Source organism: Lepidochelys olivacea, assembly GCF_965140295.1.
Source record: "Lepidochelys olivacea isolate rLepOli2 genome assembly, chromosome: 7".
Classification (NCBI taxonomy): Eukaryota; Metazoa; Chordata; order Testudines; family Cheloniidae; genus Lepidochelys; species Lepidochelys olivacea.
This window is the reverse complement of record NC_140417.1, coordinates 80,539,644-80,554,116: the sequence shown is the minus strand read 5'-3', so window position 1 is coordinate 80,554,116 and position 14,473 is coordinate 80,539,644. Positions and strand designations below refer to the sequence as shown.

The 14,473-nt window shown below is 38.8% G+C and overlaps 1 protein-coding gene across 1 annotated transcript in view; it reads left to right on the top strand.

Moving 5' to 3' along the window:
• Nucleotides 1-14,473, top strand: part of CTNNA3 (catenin alpha 3) — a 928,050-nt gene that overhangs the window by 748,912 nt on the left and 164,665 nt on the right. The gene's annotated exons all lie outside the window — the stretch shown is intronic.

Genomic DNA, 14,473 nt, shown 5'->3' with positions numbered 1-14,473 from the left:
TCAAGTCTCTGTGCCCCCAAAGTCCTATCTCAAAAGGTCAGGGTTGGGGCAGTTTAATATCTGACAAATGTCTCTGTGGTAGATCAGCCAATCTTCCTGGAGTAACACATGGGCATAAGTGATACGAGATCCATTCTTTGGTGATGGCAGTGTTCTCTTTTTCCTGTCCTGGTACAAAACCCCTAAACACCAAACAAACCCAGTCTGTACAGTGCAGTGCAGGGTGGCAGTAAGTATTCAGGATTCCAGTAAATCTACAACAATCTTGTATTTATAGCATTATTATATTTGACCTCCAAATCAACTTTCACAGCTAGAATAATGCGTGGCACATAAGTCCTTAACATATTTTTTCAGCTTCATTTCTCTGAATATGATTTCAATTTTTTTTTGTTGAAAATGGTCAATTACCATTATATCTGTTTTTAAATAACAAAATGATTCAACTCTCATCAAATCATCTTTATATACTGGCCCTTAAGTGTTCATAGGAATTACCACATTAAACATACAATTAACAATAAACAACATGTGATAATGCGTATAGGAGTTTGGCTGCTTTAGGGATTTTTTTCCACTAGTTAATTCTTAGCTCCCTAGCTTAAGCAAGACATAACACAATATTCATTAGAAACAATCCAGTTTCACAGAGTTTCTTTGGGTTCCAAGCTTGTGCCTTTCCTTTTCTTTTCTCTCTCTTCCCCTCTCCCCCAACATAATGAGAAGCTGTTTTCTTTTCTGTTCACAGATCCTCTCCGTGAATCAGGTGAATCAAATAAAATGGCTGCTCCATAGAAAGACTATTCTTGCAGCTACACAATTTTAAAGTTTAGGGACTGTCCATAAAGTTCAAAGATCCCACTAACAATCATCAGAAGAGTGAAGCCCTTTCCTGGGTTACATAACAATGCATAATCAGTTTAAAGTTACAAAAAGAAGGGTAATTGATTTTAGTTATAATGATTCATGGTACTTACCTGAACTACATATCGCCCATGACAGAATTCTAGGTATGAATGTGTACTAGAGATCTGATTCAGCTTCCATTGATGTCAATGGAAAGTCTTCTATTCACTACAGTGGAGATTGGATCAGTCTTTTGGTGATATAGGTCTGTGCAAATGGCTGCATAATTCTTTCTTTTGTTATCTTCCTGCATAAATCTCTTTTGCTCCTTATAAGTGGCTAGTTATTTGGCTTGGTTCATAGGAGGCTAGAGTAGTCTAAAGAAAATGCTGGCAGCTTGAAGAATAGAATGAAACATAGAACTCAGGTTTAACATTAAGAGTTCCCAGTTGCAGCCCCCTTTCTGGGGACCCTAGAGACTCAACTCTCAGGAAAGAGATGTTATCATTTCCCCCACCTGGAAAAGTTTTCTTTATTTCTTGGGGGTCTGGGAGGACATTAAAAAGGGAAAAATAAAAAGAAATATCAAGAGGGTTTTATGAACTGAAATGAAAGTGCATACTCTGTGATTCACTTCTCAGCATGTGTATGTCTCAACCATAATAAGGCAGTCATTGTTTAAAATGAAATGCATACAAATCTGTAAGTAAAAACACAAGAATAGAATAATCAAATCTTCAGTGTGCTAACTACTGAGGCTTACCACTGTTTTGCATCAGTCCTTGTGTATCAAAACGCTATCACCAACTTACATGCTTTTATGGAATGTTGCCAATTACAACATTTTGACCAAACTGATTTGAAAGATGCTGAAGTCGTTGGGCTGAAGTGTAAATCTTACAACATTTTACATTTTGAATTTAATGTCCTGTCTTCTGTGAATTTACTTTCAAAACTATGCATGATTTTGATGTAACAAATTTGAAAATACAGATTTGGGATAAAAAGAACAAGGAGTACTTGTGGCATCTTAGAGACTAACAAATTTATTTGAGCATAAGCTTCCGTGGGCTAAAACCCACTTCATTGGATGCATGCAGTGGAAAATACAGTAGGAAGATATATTTTTCCACTGCATGCATCCAATAAAGTGGGTTTTATATATATACACAGAGAACATGAAAAAATGGGTGTTGCCATACACACTATAACGAGAGTGATCAATTAAGGTGAGCTATTATCAGCAGAAGAAAAAAAGCTTTTGTAGTGATGATCAGGAGGGCCAGCTATGTCTCTCACCAATCATCATTTCTTCTCATCCCCATCTTCTCTAGGCTTCCTCGTAGTTCTGTAGTTTTCTAATTACTTCCTAATAGGCATAGTAAGAACCTTGGTATTCTCATCACATCTCGACTTTTTAGAATAAATTGTAATTTAAAGTGAAACTAGAGCATAATGGTTTTAGTATGAAGAAAACCTCTCTCAGAGAGAGGTTATGTTAAGAGTGGAAAAAGTTAAAAATAGGGAAGGGAGGGAAGATAAACATTAATAAAACCTGGTGGGAGGAACACTGAGTTGTTTTCCCCTAGGGGGCGGGGGCGAACCAGCCCTTTCACAGCCCTGCTGTCAAGAGAACTACCACCATCCACCCCCACAAGCAATTTCTGCTGCCACACATATACTAGGGAATTATGGAATCTTACATCTCCTGCAAGTTACAACAGTCTGGGGAGCAGAGGGTTTATAATCTGTGTTGGGCTAGTGTATGTCTGAAAAGGAGAGAAGACGTTTTTGGCAGCAAACAATAGGAAGAGGTGGTACAAAGTGATCTTTCTCTCTGCTGGGTCTTACTGCATAACTATGGGGAACTTGCTGCATAATTTGTCTGCCATGCGAAAGAGTACAAGTGACCTTGATTGTTTGTACACAGTTTCATTGTTTCTGTTAGGTTAAGCTTTCCATACACAGAAACTTTAGCATGAGATGCTAAATTAATACAACAAAAATCATTTATAGTTCTTTTTCTTCTACATAATCAAGAATGGGGGAAAAACCCCAACAGGATGTTTTGTGATCTTTTATGTCACACTCTGCTCCATGTTTAAGAATGCAGATGAAGATGAAGCAAAGTATTTTATGCCTTCACAGCTTCAATTAAAAAAACAAAAAAAAGTATTAATCAGCCTTCCTGATGGTAACCGTTACACTTGTTATTACAGAATCTGTGATTAAATATGAACAATAATATTTTAAGATGTAAAAGAGATATCAAAGGCACAAAATGAGAAAACTTCTAGTCCTTACTTATGTAAGTCCTCACAAGCTGTTTGATATCATAGTGTGATAAAATGTTAAGTGACATTTAATTACATAAATATTAGCAAGCTTGAAATTAAGTGTCTGTAAGAAAATTTAGGAACTATTTAATCCTTTTTTATTTATTGTATTGTGTGTCCTAGTTACAAAAAAACCATAGATTAGGGTTTGAAAGTACTGCTTGCACAGGGTTGAACTGAATGGCATAAGATACCATGGTTGTCTTCCTCTGCACTAATTCTATAATTATTTTGGTCTATTTTTAAATGCATCTAATGAAGGTGTATGAACTATTTGGGTTTCCAAAACTGTATGGAGGGCCGGTTAGGGGCGGCTGTGTCTTCCCAAACAGCCAGGTGTGGCCCTGCCCCCCGCCTCCTACCCAACCTCACTACTTCTTGCCCCCTGATGGCTCCCCCGGGACTCCTGCCCCATTATAAATAGCCCGCTGCTCAAGTCTGTGCCAGAATACCCCCATTGTATTTCAAATCCAATGAGCTGGCCAATGCCGATTTCTTAGTTTCGGAGGCTATTCTTTTAACATACCATGAGATGATACACAGAATGCATTCATAAAATTCATTTCCCAAAGGATACTAGTAGTGCACAATTACCAGACTCATTTTCTGCCCTGACAAAAGGGAAAACTGTAGCATCTCAGTTATCATTCTATATGTAAAGACTAACAAATGCTGACCTTTTATTTTTTAAATCACAGCTAGTGTAATTCTCCAAGGAAAACTAAAATCAAGATTATAAACCAAGAGTAACTAATATTTTTGAAATAAAAATGAACATTTTAATATTTTGGTGGAACTGGAAAGCTGCAACAGTTCAGCTAACTTGAAAGGGGGTAATGTAATGGAAAGTGTTATCCAGAATGGAAGTACCACAGTAATGTAGTGCTAGTCAATCTTACTGATGTGCAGAGTGGAGGCAGATATTAAAAATACTAATTAAAATTCTATCTTAATATATACCAAACAAACCCCAAATGCTGATATCAACAGAGAAAAGTGAAAGCACAAAGACAAGAATAATAAAAGTTGAGATTCAATTAATAGTAGAGCCCATGGCCAGAAGAAACCATTGTGATTGTCTAGTCCACAGGTGGGCAAACTATGGCCTGTGGGCCACATCCGGCCCGCAGGACCCTCCTGCCTGGCCCCTGAGCTCCTGCCCCAAGAGGCTAGTTCCCAGCCTCTTCCCTGCTGTTCGCCCTCCCCCTCAGCACACCGTGCCACACTCTGGGCAGCCAGGCAGCACAGTTGCAGAGCTGCAACCTGACCCTCTGCTCTGGGTGGCACAGGTGCAGCGCCGCCAGCCACTGGTGCTCCAGACACTGCAGTAAGGGGGCAGAGAGCGGGGGGGTTGTATAGAGGGCAGGGAAGTTTGGGGGTGTGGTCAGGGATTGGGGGGTCAGAGGGTGGGGAACAGGGGAGTTGGATGGGGCAGGGTCCCAGGGGGGTCATCAGGGGACAGGGAACAGGGGTGGTGGTTGGGGCAGGAGTCCCGGGGGAGCCATCAGGGGGCAAGAAGTAGTGAGGTTGGGTAGGAGGCGGGGGGCAGGGCCACACCTGGCTGTTTGGGAAGACACAGCCACCCCTAACCAGCCCTCCATACAGTTTTGGAAACCCAATGTGGCCCTCAAGTCAAAAGGTTTGCCCACCTCTGGTCTAATCAGACCTCTTGTATAACACAGGCTGTAGAACTGCCCCAAAATAATTCCTAGAGCTTCCTTTTTGAAAAGCATCCATTTAAAAAAATGTCAGTGATGGAGAATCCACCAGGACCATTGGTAAAATTTGGTAAAATGTTCCAGTGGTTAATTACTTGCCGTTAAACATTTACACCTTATTTCCAGTCTGAGTTTGTCTAGCTTCAACTTACTTTCAGCCATTGGATCATATTATACCTTTCTCTGCTACATTGAAGAGTCTATTATTAAATATTTATTCCTCATGTAGATACTTATTACTTAGGCTGTAATCAGGTCACGCCTTAACCTTTGCTAAGTTAAATAGATTGAACTATTTGAAGATTGAGCTCTTTGAGATACCATAAATGATAACAATTAGTCTGGGAGCACAATGTAGTAAAACCTCATTCTGCGGGCAAGTGAGTGATATAAAGATAAGGGTCATGTCATTTGATTTCTAAAATCTCCAGAATCCTAATTTCAGTGGTGTCCCCCTCTGCAGTGTGGTGGGCGGACTTGATGCCCTCCCCAGCTCCAGGTCCACCAGTTGGCGGAAAGTTTGATAATACAATGTCATCACAAATTAACCAAGTTGGGTAGCATTCAAAAGCCCTTTCTCCCCAAGCACAATAGTATCAAACCCAACAAACCTGGAATGATTATGTAGAAATATTCAAGAAAATGTTTAAAAATAAAACAAAATTAATTATACTTAACATAGAAATGCCTTACTTATATTTAAAAAAAAATTACCTTGTTTAATCCCAGAGAAGTTAGCCTTGACGTGTAAGACTGAAAACATTTATTCATCAAAGCCATCCGCAGTGCCATCTCTGTATAGGACTCCATCACTTTGTCATGCTGATCCTGTGTACGCCACGGTCGTATCTCCATACAAGGTAGGTATTTCAGACATAACTGGTGTGAACAGTCCATCCTCCAAGACCCACCTTGAAGGTGCTCAGAATGGCTGAGACAGGCAGTTATGAGGTCAAAGATGCACTGGAGTCATATGCTGAGTTTACCATTTGAAGGCCAACATTAACACTTGCAAAGCTAGGCTGGTTGATGTTTTCCAAAAAGCAAACACAGGAAAAATTGCCACTGACCTGGGGTGCGTTTATACCTGCTATCAAGATCGCAAATTATCACGCAACGGACTGGCTCTGGGATGATCAAGTATATCCAAAACTACCATCCGCTATCTAGCATGTGTGGATCCTAGAGGATGGACTGATCCTGCCAGCTATTTGTGAAATACCATGCACATCCAAATCAGTCCTTCAAGTAAGCAAATGCATGTATGCAAAGAGTTGATTTTTAAACATTTTGTTGGCTTTACCTACATAATTGTTCTAGGTTTGTCTTGTTTAATATCATTGTGTAAATGGGAGAAAGCGCTTTTGCATGATACCCAACTTGACCCATTTTTGACAGCATTGGTGAAAATTTTGATAATACTATCAGAGGACCTGAAGATAGGAGAAGGGGCAGGCAGTGAATTCCCTTTCCCGCCATGCTGCAGAGCGTGATGCCACTGAAGTTATGATTCCGTAGTCTTTTACCAATGATATCTCCCTTACCTTTCTAGCCTTAACTTACACATGCTCTCAGAATAAATAGTGCTGCTGCATTTCTGCCTGTCTGGAGCATTTACCTCAGGAGGCGAAGCAGAAGCCTCAGTACCCATGAGACCTGTCTTTCCCCATTACATTGGATTAAATTGAACCCACCCATTACAGTTAGATAAGAACATCTGGAGTGTCTCCTGAAACGCATATCTGGATAGCCAAAAGGCAGAGTCTGAGGGCACTGGTCATCTCTTGGTTGGAACTGAGTGGTTCCTTAGTCTAATACAGATGACAAGGTGGAAAAATAGACTTGTTAATTCCTTCCCTTGCCCCCCTCACACCGCACCATCCTCATCAAATTCTTGAGTTGAGTGAACAATTTGAAAATACTTTATTATCTTCATTTATTATGGGGATAAAGAGTTTTAAAGGGATACGTTTTTATTTAAAAACACAGAGCAATGAGCAGAGACCTCTCTTAAAAATGTAATCTAAGAAATAGTAGCAACAAAGATAGAACCTTGGTATTTGAAGATACAGATTATGGAGTTATAAATAACATGGCATTTAATAAAGCTAATGTTAAAATTATATAATACATAGGTTAAGAAAAGAGTGTCTGTACAGGTGACTATACAACCTCAATCGGAGCCTGATTCAAAGCCCATTGAAATCAGTGTAAGACTTCCAGTGACTTGAGTGGATTTTTGGATCATGTCCTCAAAGGTCAATAAAGGTTTGGAAGGGATAGTGAACAGAGAGTGAGAAATTAGAATCTCATTTTTCAAAATATTTTAAAAAGCAAAAGAATATGGAAAAATTTGAGATTTAAAATCTATTGCTTGGCTCAAAATACCTTGAGTTTTCATCGTAAGGAGAAAGATTCCTGTTATGTAAAATGACTTAATGATCAAGGATCATAATTAAATGTTACAACTGGGTTTAGAAAATTGAACCTTAGATCCCTGATTTTATATAAAACTCAATATTTTGAAACTCATGGCAAATTAGTAACAGAACCTTTAGTACAGTAGATACTGCTGTTAAAAATTACACTAGATTAAAATATACTGACAATGCGAAGGTGCTCTCAGCTTGGAAAAGAGAAGAAAAACGGAGGGGGGGTGTCTATAAAATCATGACTGGTGTGGAGAAAGTAAATTAGGAAGTGTTTACTCCTCATAACACAAGAACTAGGGGTCACCAAATGAAGTTAATAGGCAGCAGATTTAAAACAAACGAAATGAGGTATTTCTTCACAGAACACACAGTCAACCTGTGGAACTCTTTACCAGAGGATGTTGTGAAGGACAAGACTATAACAGGGTTCAAAAAAGAACTATATAAATTCATGGAGGATAGGTCCATCAATGGCTATTAGCCAGGAGGGGCAGAGATGGTGTCCCTAGCCTCTGTTTGCCAGAAGCTGGGAATGAGCGACAAGGAATGAATCACTTTATGATTACCTGTTCTGTTCATTTCCTCTGGGGCAGCTGACATTGCCCATTGTCAGAACACAGGCTACTGGGCTAGATGGACCTTTGGTCTGACCCAGTATGGCTGTTCTTATATTCTCTCATAGCCACAGCAATTGGATCAATCTCAGTTTTCCATTAGGAAACATGTAGTTAGAATAGGGTATGCATTGATTTCTCTTGGGCTTCATTCATGTTATGGAAACATTATAGATAGAAAGAATAGTCATACTGAAGTGGTTTTTTTTCCATTGAAAGTAAAACTGATATTCAGAAGATTTAAATATCAGATAAGGAACTCAGCATACCTACATTAATTAGAAATCTGGGACTACAGTTTTTAGAGCCCTTAAAAGAGGAGCTGCCAAAGCTCCCTAAAAGTGGGGAGCCATGGGCTTCCAAACCATGGCCCTACCCCTTCTCCCTGAGCCCCCGGTACCAACTTGCTCCTCTCTGCCTCCCACCCCCTGTCACTTGCCCTTACAGCCAGTAAAAAGTGATGGAGCCATGGCCCCCTGATCCCTCCCATGTTTCAGTGCCCCTGCATTAAAGAATATTGTTTGATGTATATTCTGTTTATATTCTGTCCTCTTCAAAATGTATGTGGTGCTTTCAGTGTTTTCATTTGAAATTGTATATTCTAAGAACCTTTTCCAATTAGCTTCAACAGCATTTGACTATGGTACCCTCAAATGACTGGCTCTTTAACAGAGAATGAAAGCCATAATTATTTATTAAAGCACAAAAGAGTTCTTTTTAAATTCTCTTTAACTGAAGGTTGCATTTGCACAAGAAATAGATTTTAAATTATCTTGAACATTCTAAATTAAAGAGAGTGCATGAGCCAGGTGGCTGCTTCATCAGTCAGCCTTGAATGGCCAATATAGTACGGCCATTTTATTTTGTATCTCATTTCCATTCCTTTTAACATTATGTGATATCAGAACTTAAAAGGCACCTACAGTTTTGTCTGAATCTTTGGGCTCTGATTCTTTTCCTTTCAATATTTATGCCTCTAATAGTCATTTTGTTTGGTAGTTGTGGTGCAGCCCTGTTGGTCCCAGGATATGAGGTAGACAAGGTGGGTGGACTTTTACTGGACCAACTTCTCTTGATCCATAACTTTGCAAGACTCTAAAAATTGTGTTCTTAACAGAAACGCAGGTTTTATGGTTCATTACAACAATTTGTTACCTGTTAATTGGCCACGTCATTTTAAGTTGTTTCTTGCAATATGTTAACCCCTCATGCTTAACAATCTGTCCCAACTTGTATTTAACTGTGACACTCTGGTTACTTTTTTGAGGTCCGAAGAAGAGCTCTGTGTGGCTTTAAAGCTTCTCTCTTCAACCAACAGAAGTTGGCCTTGCCCAATAATTAACTTTTTTTCAGTTTATATTTGTGCAGGTCATGTACTTTATCACATGCCTATGTTATACTCAAAGTTGAATTTAATATTTTTAATCAGAGGCATTAGATGGTAGCCTGAGGGCCTGTAGATGTAATAACACAGTTACTAGTGATAGTAAAGAAATTATTTCCTTTCTCACCATCACACCCCCCTCCCAAAAAAATCAGTGATTTTTTTTAGAAATTTTTCAGCATTTTGTCAAGTAGAAGGAATTTTTTTTCACTTTGCTGATAAAAATCTGAGCATTTTAAATGAAAATTGATTTTTTTTAAACTAAAGTTTCCTTTTAATGGAAAAGCCATTTTGTATTTGTGGGGGACGACAAACTTTTGGACAGCCACTAATAGAGAAACCTGTTCTGGGACTGTCTTTTAACTCATACAGTACTTTTGTGGCATCCTTTTTATTATAATTTATTTTGATATCTATGCTTGTAATTCTCTCCCTAGCATAGATTAATTTTGTCAACCCACCCTCTAAATGAGTTTACTTCAAGTGCAGTGATTTTACTTATTTCAATATCAGATCATTCTTTAACTGAAACTAGTAGTTCACAATACGCACAATAATGGATGCTTAACCAAAATTTATTTTAAGACATCAGCTATCTTTATTTACACCAAATAAGGGATCATATCCTCTTAAAGATTTGAAACCCCTGGTCCAGTTGATTTTGGGTGACTATTATAAAGTTCCAGGATTTGTTGTTTGGACTTTGGTTTAAGATGTTTTCTGTATCTCTAGAAGAGAGGGTATTCTTGAGTTCCTGTAATATTGCTTCCATCTCTTAACATCTTAATGTTAAAAGGGTAAAGACCCTGAGGAATATGCTTGGTATGGTAGTTTCGTAAATTAGTTTGCATGTCATTAGTGATGCAGAAACCTGATGCTCCAGATACCATTTATCATGTTAATATTTTTTTCCACTTATGGCTCCAAAATTCAATATATGGGACATTCTATTGCATTTAACTTACTACGAAATTATTCTCTAGATATTTAGCTTGTTGATGATAAATTACAAAGACCTAAGAACCTGGCTTTGTCATTTTCACTCTCTCTTTGGTCATTAAGGGCTTAAACTGTTGAGGTTGTGCTGGGCATACTCACCTTGCACTGAAGTAAGTCCATATATCTGACCAAAATGGTGCTGTTTCCTCAACTGTTATATAATTTGTGAATGCTCCCATCACATTATTAGTTAAAGATCTCACAAGGCTCAAATTTATCGGTTATGCTCTAGTGCATAAAGAAATTATTTTGGGGAAGTTCTGTGGCTTGTGTTTATAGACAGAAGGTCAGACTAAATGGTTACAGTCTCCCCTTCTAGCCTTGAAAGCTATAAAGCATATGCTTATAAGATTTATTTTGACAGAAAGGGGGTTATAACACTGCATTAGTTGCTGCTGGGTGTTCAATATTTTTGTAAATCAGCCTGCTTGGGGGTGGGTCTAGCTTTTCCCTCTTATTTTTTTAAAACTTTGGCTCAACTTTAGCTCAGTTCCATCAGTTTTCATCCTAGCTGACTTCAGAGGAACCAATATAATTTTTTGTCTAGAGGTTTCACTTCTCTGGCCCTGTGCTTTAAATTGGGAATTTTGCAACTGGCAATTTTTCAGCCTGAAACCTGTTTAAAATGTAGTTTAACTAACTGTGCATTTTGGTACTATTTCTGGGACATCAGTTGTGTCTGATTGGGTTTCAGGTGCACTATGTCTAAGGAAGTCAAGTGTGAAATACTCATTCACCTCTTTTTGTTTACTACTGTATTGGCTAAATGGATAAATGAACTTGGCAATTTTTGTCATACACTTCATTCATATCTTATAGTATATTTATAAACTGAAATAGGAAAATCTGTCCCAACATTGGATTTTTAGATTTTAACATTATTGCATGATATAACTTAACACTTGTTGTTCTTTGTTAGTTCCATTCTTACTGAAAATACAGAATATTTGGGATTCCATTTTTTAACTGTCACTGGGAACCTCAGCAATTTGGTTTGTTTAGACAGGGAAATCTTTTGCATATTCAGTGAATAGCAGCTAAATGACTGAGTAATTGATGTATGAATTGACATGTTTTTAGACTGCTAAATAAAAAAGGAATGGAGCAGACATTATTACATGGTCCTTGCTCAAATGTATCTGAGATATAGAAAAACAATGAGGAGTCCAGTGGCACGTTAAAGACTAACGGATTTATTTGGGCATAAGGTTTCGTGGGTAAAAACCCCACTTCTTCAGATGCATGGAGCGAAAATTACAGATACAGGCATAAATATACTGGCACATGAAGAGATGGGAGTTACCTTACAAGTAGAGAACTAGTGTTGACAAGGCCAATTCAGTCAGGGTGGATGTGGTCCACTCCCAATAATTGATGAGGAGGTGTCAATACCAAGAGAGGGAAAATTGCTTTTGTAGTGAGTCAGCCACTCCCAGTCCCTATTCAAGCCCAAATTAGTCGTATTAAATTTGCAAATGAATTGTAGATCTGCAGTTTCTCTTTTAAGTCTGTTTTTGAAGTATTTTTATTGAAGGATGGCTACTTTTAAATCTGTTATTGAATGTCCAGGGAGAAAGAAGTGTTCTCCTATTGGCTTTTGTATGTTACCATTCCTGACGTCTGATTTGTGTCAATTTATTCTTTTACATAGAGACTCCCGGTTTGGCCAAGGTACATGGCAGAGGGGCATTGCTGGCACATGATGGCATATATATATTTTGATTTAGTTGGGGATTGGTCCTGCTTTGAGCAGGGGGTTGGATTAGATGACCTCCTGCGGTCCCTTCAAACCCTAATCTTCTATGATTCTATGATTACATTAGTAGATGTGCAGGTGAATGAGCTCCTGATGGAGTGGCTGATGATGTTGGGTCCTCTGATGGTGTCACTAGAGTAGATATGGGGCCAGAGTAGGCAACGGGGTTTGTTACTGAGATTGGTTTCTGTGGTGTGGTGTGTAGTTGCTGGTGAGTACTTGCTTCAGGTTGAGGGGGGTTGCCTGTAAGCGAGGACTGGCCTGCCCCCGAAGGTCTGTGAGCACGGGGGATCATTTTCCAGGATAGGTTGTAGATCATTGATGATGTGCTTGAGCGGTTTTAGCTGGGGGCTGTACGTGATGGCCAGTGGTGTTGTGTTGTTTTTCGTTTTTGGGCCTGTCCTGTAGTAGGTGACTTCTGGGTACCCATCTCGCTCTGTCAAACTGTTTCTTCACTTTCCCAGGTGGGTACTGTAGTTTTAAAAATGCTTGATAAAGATCTTGTAGGTGTTTGTCTCTGTCTGAGGGATTGGAACAAATACAGTTGTATCTTAGGGCTTGGCTTTAGACAATGGATTGTGTGATGTGTCCTGGATGGAAGCTGGAGGAATGTAGGTAAGTTCTTTCTGAAACTGAGCTATGGGTAGTAGGCAGTTATCAGTCATTGAGAATGCACCAGACAGAGGTAAGGGGAGTTAAATGATTCCATGGTGCTGCAGTCAAGGAGATACAGATATAGTAACTAAGGGGAATGCTGCCACAGGCAGGCCCCTGAAAACATTGTAGAAATTCCTGGAGCTCTCTGAAACCTTTTACATTACCTTTAGATTACTCTGTTCTGAGTGACTGAGCTGAGTATTGAACTTCACATAATCAATGTATCTGGTGACTAGTTCAAAACGACCCTACTTCCCATTATTTTATTTACCAACTCATAAGCAGCTTTGTATAACTTTGGCTAACTGAAACTATCAATTTCTGTTCTTAAATTATGACAAGCCATTTAGATTCCTTTTTTAAAAATACAAGTTTGAGGTTGTGTTAAATTAAAGCTTAGCACCCTGTTAACTATTAAATCTGATCACTGGTGAAAACCACCTTCATATCTTGCTGTCAGTTTCAGAGAAAGGTGAGGAGTGGGAAAGGAAAGTTTTTATTTATTTGGAGTGGCATTCCTCTGTATAGAAAGTTTGGTGAAAAGTCAGTTTGACAGGGTTTTTTCATGTATTTGATTAATATTAAGACTGCCTTTTCTATGAATGGCTGAGTTACCACTGTTATCAAGTGGGTCAAACATAATCTTTTCTTACTATCCTTGACTCTATAGTTAAGTACAGCATGAAATAACAATGTTTTAAAAGCACTCACACAGACTATTATGTGAACCTTGAAAAACTGCATACAATGCTACACTGATTGAGTCACCATTACTATAGCTTGTATAGATTAGGGTTTCTTAAAAAGTTGTATGAGTAATTAATCTGTCTGATCTTTTACTTAAAATTCATTTGAAGAAATTTATGCTTTACACAAAGTCTTCCAGTAGGTTAAAAATAATTCAGGAATAAAAGGTTCTGAACATCCTTGTTTTTAGAAGTCATTGGTATTCCCTTATAAAATGTAGACAAAGGACCTGATTTTAAGGTATGGCTAAGCCTTGCAACTCCCACTGACTATATGTGGAGCTACAGGTGTTCACTACTTCTGAAAATCAGGCCATAAGGAAACAGTTATCATCTTCACTGGGAACATGATTGATCTCTGAAGCAGCAAGGCTGCTTTAATTAAAGTGCAGATTTGAAGATCTGTTTTATAGCTATTAACATATTTTGAAAGCCCCATGAAAAATGAGGGGTTGGGGGTTAGATCATGAAGTCATTACTGAGGCAGAGTAATATACACTACCAATCAACACGGTATGTCATGACTGATCATATACTTCAGGACTTATATACCTCAAATTATTTAGCAGTTAAAACACAGGCAATGTTGCTCTCAAGTGGTTGCTTTTCACACACTGGGGGCTTGTCTATGTTACCTGCAGGATCGACAGGTATTCTACTCTAGACGCGATAAATTGACCACCAAGCGCTCTCCCGTCAACTCCAGTACTCCCCCGGAGCGAGATGCACAGGCGGAGTTGATGGGGGAGCGTCAGCTGTCGACTGCCGCAGTGAAGACACCGCGGTGAGTGGAGCTAAGTACATTGATTTCAGCTACGTTATTCACGTAGCTGAAGTTGCGTAACTTAGATCGATCCCTGCTCCTAGTGTAGACCAGACCTCAGTAACCCGGGTGGACTCTGGCTTTCCATTGATACATATTTTCAGAAAAAGAAATAAGCAAAAAACCAGCCAACCAAATGAGTGTTTTGCTCAGATGCCAGAA